General features: G+C 38.9%; 1 long non-coding RNA gene across 1 annotated transcript in view; it reads right to left on the bottom strand.

Annotated features, from left to right (window-relative positions):
* Positions 1 to 906: 906 nt before the first annotated feature.
* LOC113052690 (uncharacterized) overlaps positions 907 to 7,760 on the bottom strand; it is a 13,863-nt gene continuing 7,009 nt past the window's right edge. Inside the window, exons 3-4 of the long non-coding RNA XR_003277102.1 lie at positions 6,104 to 6,299; positions 907 to 1,683 (exon numbers count right to left, since the gene is read on the bottom strand). This is a non-coding gene — a long non-coding RNA (uncharacterized LOC113052690). The remainder of the gene's footprint in view (positions 1,684 to 6,103; positions 6,300 to 7,760) is intronic.

The raw sequence follows: 7,760 nt of genomic DNA, 5'->3' as shown, positions 1-7,760 counted from the left end.
GCTGCTCGCGCTCCAGACCGACGCACATGCCTTTACTGATCTCTCTTTCAATGCTCTTCCTCATTTACAAAGTGTTTTCTCTGTAGATTTAGTACACGTCCCCAAACGAGTCAGTGATCGTAAACCATTTCAATGTGAAACTGAAAATGTTAGTTCATTGTATTTGTTTACATCAACATTGCTCTGAATGTTCATGAATCCATGCATTTATAATGATATTGCAGCTGTCTTATAATAACATAATATTTCATGTTCACAAACAACTAAACAAGCAAATCAGACCAATAAATCAATCATTATACTACCAGACAAACATGCATTGGTCTTTCTCACAAAACTAACATTTTTGCCACAAAATATGAGGAAAATAATTTTTAATTACTCTGTTTCTTTCTTTCTTTGAGAGTGTGATTGTATGTTTGTTTGTATTTATGTTTACATTTTCATTATTTGTTTAGACATAATTTAATTTGATTAAGCATAAGATTTTCAAATAAAGTTAATACAACGAACAGAGAACAATCAATCAAATGAAAGTGATTAAATAAAGCACCATGTTAATTTCATTGATATTTTACCGTTTTGTATCTTTATGCATGTATTTTTCTTTATTTTTCTTTTAATTAGTAATTTTGTTGTGTTTTTGTATTTTTGTACAAATGCATTTTTATGTCATTATTTTTCCAGTTATTTTAATATAAAGCATAATATAATGAATTTATTTTATTTTATTATAAATATTTATATATATATATATATATATATATATATATATATATATATATATATATATATATATATATATATATATAAAAGCAAGTAACACATTGCATTAAACATGAAAATCATTATTTAAAAAAAAGTGAAAATCAGAAACGTTGCTTTGGCAATTCCATGAAATAAAAGATTTATTATTATTTGAAGTTTTAAGTTAAGGTTTTAGTTTTAGGCTACTATAATAACCCTGATTCAGTATCTTGATAAATATTTGAAACACACCCGATCCTCAGAATAACTCTGATGCAGTCCATTGCAATGCAACACATGCTGAATACGCTTTCACAACACAAAACTGACAGCCAGAGGATTTCACTGTCCAACAAAACACACAGGAGGCACAGAGTCTGACATACAGTGGAGTTTAAAGCCATCTGCTCTTGTGTGAGTGTGTGTGAAGGTCACAGTGAAGTCCTTGGGCAGATATGATAAGGGACTTATCCACTGGACCGGCGCTGACCTCTGGATTCAATAGTGAGCTGCAAACCCATCTCAGCATCAGATCAGATTGATTTGGGGATGAGAGAGAGAGACGGCGAGCCCCGTCCGTCAATGCCCCCCGTCTCAACACTGCTTTAATTCAGCACTTTTTGCTTCATGTGGGAGGGTTGCAATCTGACAGGCTTTTTTGCCTGTCATCTAATGTAAAGGTGTGATGGGAAAACGCCTCGAGTCGCCTCCTCCTCGCCCGAGCATCGCTGCCAAGTCCTGAAGACGGCCTGTCAATCGCTGCCGCACAAATAAAAGCCTGGCAAACTCATGCGGGGATTCGAGACTCGATGATGTGTTTTGTTCTGATACGGCGAAACACGCACAGACAATGTGTGACACAACAGCTCTTCAGAAATCAGCTTCGAAGGAGAAAAATTACAGGCTTGTTAGAGTCGATGCTTTGTTTTCTTGTCCCTGCGGAGTGAAAACAACATTCTTTTGTTTAGCAATGTCTGGTTAAAATAGTAAAAAAAAAAAATAATAGTAATAATTCAACTGTTTTCCTTTCTGTCTTTGGTGTTGCATTTTGTCTTTTTTATTTCTCATAACAATAGCATGCTTTCTTATACTGGGGTGCATTGTGAATTTGAACAAATCACAGCAGAGACAGATGCAGAGAAATTATCCAAAATAAACAAAGTCGAACCTCATCCAATGCATGAAGTTAAACTAATATTTCTCTGAAGTAGACCATAGGCCAAGTGCAAAAAAATAAAATATTTAATGTTTTTTTTTTCAACATTTTTCCCAAATGTTGAAAGATTTTGAAGGATAAAAGCTACATTTCTCCAAATCTGATGAAGAAACAAACTCATCCTATTCTTGGATGGCCTGAGGATGAGCACATTTTCTTCAAAAGTGCATTTTTGTACAAACTGTTCCTTTGAGAGGATATGTACGGTGGCAGAGAAAGCTCAACATGCTGCAATTTAAGAAAACACATGCAAATTTGAAAAACAACAGCAAATAAAAATAAAAAACCCATCTTCATCAGTTTGACAACACAAGTGCTGCAAATCCTTACAACACATGCAATTAACAAAAGCACTGCATGAGGAAACCACAGAAAGTGTCTGACCTGGCTTGGATTTGCTAATCGTGCAATGGCTACTGGTCAGTGGAGTTGTTGGTGAACTGAAAGGTGAGGTTTTTATTTTATTTTATTTTTTAATATTATAAGCGTTATATGCATGTGTTGTGATGATTTGCAGCGCGTTTCGTTACATGCATGTGTTGTGAGGATTTGCAGCGCGTTTCGTTATATGCATGTGTTGTGATGATTTGCAGCGCGTTTCGTTACATGCATGTGTTGTGAGGATTTGCAGCGCGTTTCGTTACATGCATGTGTTGTGAGGATTTGCAGCGCGTTTCGTTATATGCATGTGTTGTGATGATTTGCAGCGCGTTTCGTTACATGCATGTGTTGTGAGGATTTGCAGCGCGTTTCGTTACATGCATGTGTTGTGAGGATTTGCAGCGCGTTTCGTTATATGCATGTGTTGTGATGATTTGCAGCGCGTTTCGTTACATGCATGTGTTGTGAGGATTTGCAGCGCGTTTCGTTACATGCATGTGTTGTGATGATTTGCAGCGCGTTTCGTTACATGCATGTGTTGTGAGGATTTGCAGCGCGTTTCGTTACATGCATGTGTTGTGATGATTTGCAGCGCGTTTCGTTACATGCATGTGTTGTGAGGATTTGCAGCGCGTTTCGTTATATGCATGTGTTGTGAGGATTTGCAGCGCGTTTCGTTACATGCATGTGTTGTGATGATTTGCAGCGCGTTTCGTTACATGCATGTGTTGTGAGGATTTGCAGCGCGTTTCGTTACATGCATGTGTTGTGAGGATTTGCAGCGCGTTTCGTTACATGCATGTGTTGTGATGATTTGCAGCGCGTTTCGTTACATGCATGTGTTGTGAGGATTTGCAGCGCGTTTCGTTACATGCATGTGTTGTGAGGATTTGCAGCGCGTTTCGTTATATGCATGTGTTGTGAGGATTTGCAGCGCGTTTCGTTACATGCATGTGTTGTGAGGATTTGCAGCGCGTTTCGTTACATGCATGTGTTGTGATGATTTGCAGCGCGTTTCGTTACATGCATGTGTTGTGATGATTTGCAGCGCGTTTCGTTACATGCATGTGTTGTGATGATTTGCAGCGCGTTTCGTTACATGCATGTGTTGTGATGATTTGCAGCGCGTTTCGTTACATGCATGTGTTGTGATGATTTGCAGCGCGTTTCGTTACATGCATGTGTTGTGAGGATTTGCAGCGCGTTTCGTTATATGCATGTGTTGTGAGGATTTGCAGCGCGTTTCGTTATATGCATGTGTTGTGAGGATTTGCAGCGCGTTTCGTTACATGCATGTGTTGTGAGGATTTGCAGCGCGTTTCGTTATATGCATGTGTTGTGATGATTTGCAGCGCGTTTCGTTACATGCATGTGTTGTGAGGATTTGCAGCGCGTTTCGTTACATGCATGTGTTGTGAGGATTTGCAGCGCGTTTCGTTACATGCATGTGTTGTGAGGATTTGCAGCGCGTTTCGTTACATGCATGTGTTGTGAGGATTTGCAGCGCGTTTCGTTACATGCATGTGTTGTGAGGATTTGCAGCGCGTTTCGTTACATGCATGTGTTGTGAGGATTTGCAGCGCGTTTCGTTACATGCATGTGTTGTGAGGATTTGCAGCGCGTTTCGTTACATGCATGTGTTGTGAGGATTTGCAGCGCGTTTCGTTACATGCATGTGTTGTGAGGATTTGCAGCGCGTTTCGTTATATGCATGTGTTTGTGAGGATTTGCAGCGCGTTTCGTTACATGCATGTGTTGTGAGGATTTGCAGCGCGTTTCGTTATATGCATGTGTTGTGAGGATTTGCAGCGCGTTTCGTTACATGCATGTGTTGTGAGGATTTGCAGCGCGTTTCGTTACATGCATGTGTTGTGATGATTTGCAGCGCGTTTCGTTACATGCATGTGTTGTGATGATTTGCAGCGCGTTTCGTTACATGCATGTGTTGTGATGATTTGCAGCGCGTTTCGTTACATGCATGTGTTGTGAGGATTTGCAGCGCGTTTCGTTATATGCATGTGTTGTGAGGATTTGCAGCGCGTTTCGTTATATGCATGTGTTGTGAGGATTTGCAGCGCGTTTCGTTACATGCATGTGTTGTGAGGATTTGCAGCGCGTTTCGTTATATGCATGTGTTGTGATGATTTGCAGCGCGTTTCGTTACATGCATGTGTTGTGAGGATTTGCAGCGCGTTTCGTTACATGCATGTGTTGTGAGGATTTGCAGCGCGTTTCGTTACATGCATGTGTTGTGAGGATTTGCAGCGCGTTTCGTTACATGCATGTGTTGTGAGGATTTGCAGCGCGTTTCGTTATATGCATGTGTTGTGAGGATTTGCAGCGCGTTTCGTTACATGCATGTGTTGTGAGGATTTGCAGCGCGTTTCGTTACATGCATGTGTTGTGAGGATTTGCAGCGCGTTTCGTTACATGCATGTGTTGTGAGGATTTGCAGCGCGTTTCGTTACATGCATGTGTTGTGAGGATTTGCAGCGCGTTTCGTTATATGCATGTGTTGTGAGGATTTGCAGCGCGTTTCGTTACATGCATGTGTTGTGATGATTTGCAGCGCGTTTCGTTATATGCATGTGTTGTGAGGATTTGCAGCGCGTTTCGTTACATGCATGTGTTGTGAGGATTTGCAGCGCGTTTCGTTATATGCATGTGTTGTGAGGATTTGCAGCGCGTTTCGTTACATGCATGTGTTGTGAGGATTTGCAGCGCGTTTCGTTACATGCATGTGTTGTGAGGATTTGCAGCGCGTTTCGTTACATGCATGTGTTGTGAGGATTTGCAGCGCGTTTCGTTACATGCATGTGTTGTGATGATTTGCAGCGCGTTTCTTTACATGCATGTGTTGTGAGGATTTGCAGCGCGTTTCGTTACATGCATGTGTTGTGATGATTTGCAGCGCGTTTCGTTACATGCATGTGTTGTGAGGATTTGCAGCGCGTTTCGTTACATGCATGTGTTGTGAGGATTTGCAGCGCGTTTCGTTATATGCATGTGTTGTGAGGATTTGCAGCGCGTTTCGTTACATGCATGTGTTGTGAGGATTTGCAGCGCGTTTCGTTATATGCATGTGTTGTGAGGATTTGCAGCGCGTTTCGTTACATGCATGTGTTGTGAGGATTTGCAGCGCGTTTCGTTATATGCATGTGTTGTGAGGATTTGCAGCGCGTTTCGTTACATGCATGTGTTGTGAGGATTTGCAGCGCGTTTCGTTACATGCATGTGTTGTGATGATTTGCAGCGCGTTTCTTTATATGCATGTGTTGTGAGGATTTGCAGTTCGGGTCTGAATCAGGAGAGAAATCTGCACAGATCAAGCAGCGTTTAAACAGTCCTAAAACATCTTAATGCTGGATTAAAGTTTCATCTTTTGTCTTCTCCAGATGTTAACTGATGGACTGGAGTGCTGTGGATTATTGTGATGTTTTTATCAGACTCTCATTCTGACAGCACCCATTCACTGCAGAGCATCCCTTGATGAGACACTGATGCAATGTTATATCATGAATGCATTTCTCATCCTAATCTCGGATGGCTTGAGGGTGAGAGCACTCTGAGTAAGTTTCCACTATTCCTTTAACATAAATAACACAAGCAAATTCATATCATATAAATATTTCAAAGTTTTGACATCGGTATCAGTACGGTGTGTTTGCACTGGCCTCCTGCTGCTGCGAAGGTTAATTTCTGCATTGTTTCACATCAAATCACATATTTGTTCAGCGTTTTCCTGCTTGCCTCACTCACAGTAATTATTAAACAGCGCTTGTATGAAAATCACACTTCATTTCACCCAGACGGAGATGAACTCTGGTCTCTGAGTCACTGAGAAACAGGAACAAATCCCTCCGCCTCATAATCAAGGGGATTCAGGAATAACGTCCTGCCTGGAGAGCTTCTGTGAATACGGTTCTCTACGGCTCCATCAGTGCGCGTTTCTGTCCTAGATTTGAGCACAGAAAATAGCATTTGGGTCAGACAGCGAGGTGAGCCGTGTGTTTTCTTACATGCTTCAGAAGGTTATCACTGAAACCAGCCCATGGTAAAATAGAGACTATCATAACATCCTGCAGCTCTTACTCAAGACAGAGGTCAGAAACACACAATCCTTCAGAAGGAAAGTCATATTTTAACATCTCAATTCTACTTGTAAATCAAAATAGTCCCACAGCTTTTTCTGCCACTACAGGAATTTATTTCTTAAAATAAATTATAGTTGTGAATTAACTCCTTAAGTGTCACTGGCCCACCGGTGGGCCCAAAGCCATTGCATATTTAAAACCGTAATATTCTATACTAAACCTAAACTAATCTTGACAAACTATATATCATTGGAGACCTTAGAGGTTGTATTTTTTATATTTGACCACTGTTTTATATTTAAAATTATGTAGTGACAGTAATTCATAAATTTGTGACAAGAAAATTTAGCAAAAAAAAAAAAAGTAGTTGCTTTTTGTTACAAAAAGCTGATACATACATATACAATCACGAAAGTATATATTTCTTATATTTTTTTGGCTGCCAATAATTCAGACAAAACATCTTTTCTAGTTTTTATAAAAAAAATTGAGAATAAATTGAATATGTATATTTGTATATCTATGATTGATGTTGCAAGTATTCAGTAAAAAATTTAATGAATGTCAATTTCATGTATGATCATAATATGATGTGATAATATGATCATGATCATGTATGAAGTTTCTGTAACAACACTCTAGTAGCTATGTTTGATTAAAAAATCATTTACAACCTATCTAGAAAGTTTTATTGCTTTTTGAATAAAAAAAATCAAATCAGTCGTCCATTACAATTCATACAAGGAGCATGACTAGTACCTAGTGGACATTGTTGGTTATAGCAACTAAAAATAACACAGAAACCTCATTTTTTGTGATATCAATGTCAAATTTGGAACACAACTTCTTTAGATTTTAGGCTTTTCATTTGACATGAAATTAAATTCAACACATACTTTTTTTTTAAATTTTTTTATAAAATATAAATAAATATTAAATTATTATTTTTTATTACAACAAACTTAAACACCTATTACTTTTTTATTTTACATTTTATTCAACTTCTTTCACATGTACAAGAAACTTCCAAGTGTGTTTTTAAAAACGAGCCCAAAATTAGGTTCATATTCCAAACCGTTCCAGAATTACATTAATTTGAATCTGGACATGCCCTTTTCAGCTCTACCCCCAAAAAGGGGGGGTGACACTTAAGGGGTTAACACAACTTCCTCGAAAGTACTAAACAATCACTGATAGAAACTGAAGGAACTGGAATCAATGGATGCTGAATCAGAAGCACAATTATTATCTATCTTATTATTGTCATTCTTAACCCTCATATTCTGGCCATTCTGACCTGAAGAGGATTTTCCTTTCCCCCG

The sequence above is a fragment of the Carassius auratus genome, chromosome 33 (assembly GCF_003368295.1).
Source record: "Carassius auratus strain Wakin chromosome 33, ASM336829v1, whole genome shotgun sequence".
In the NCBI taxonomy this organism is placed as follows: domain Eukaryota; kingdom Metazoa; phylum Chordata; class Actinopteri; order Cypriniformes; family Cyprinidae; genus Carassius; species Carassius auratus.
The sequence above is the reverse complement of the archived record's forward strand: the minus strand, read 5'-3'. Positions and strand labels throughout refer to the sequence as shown.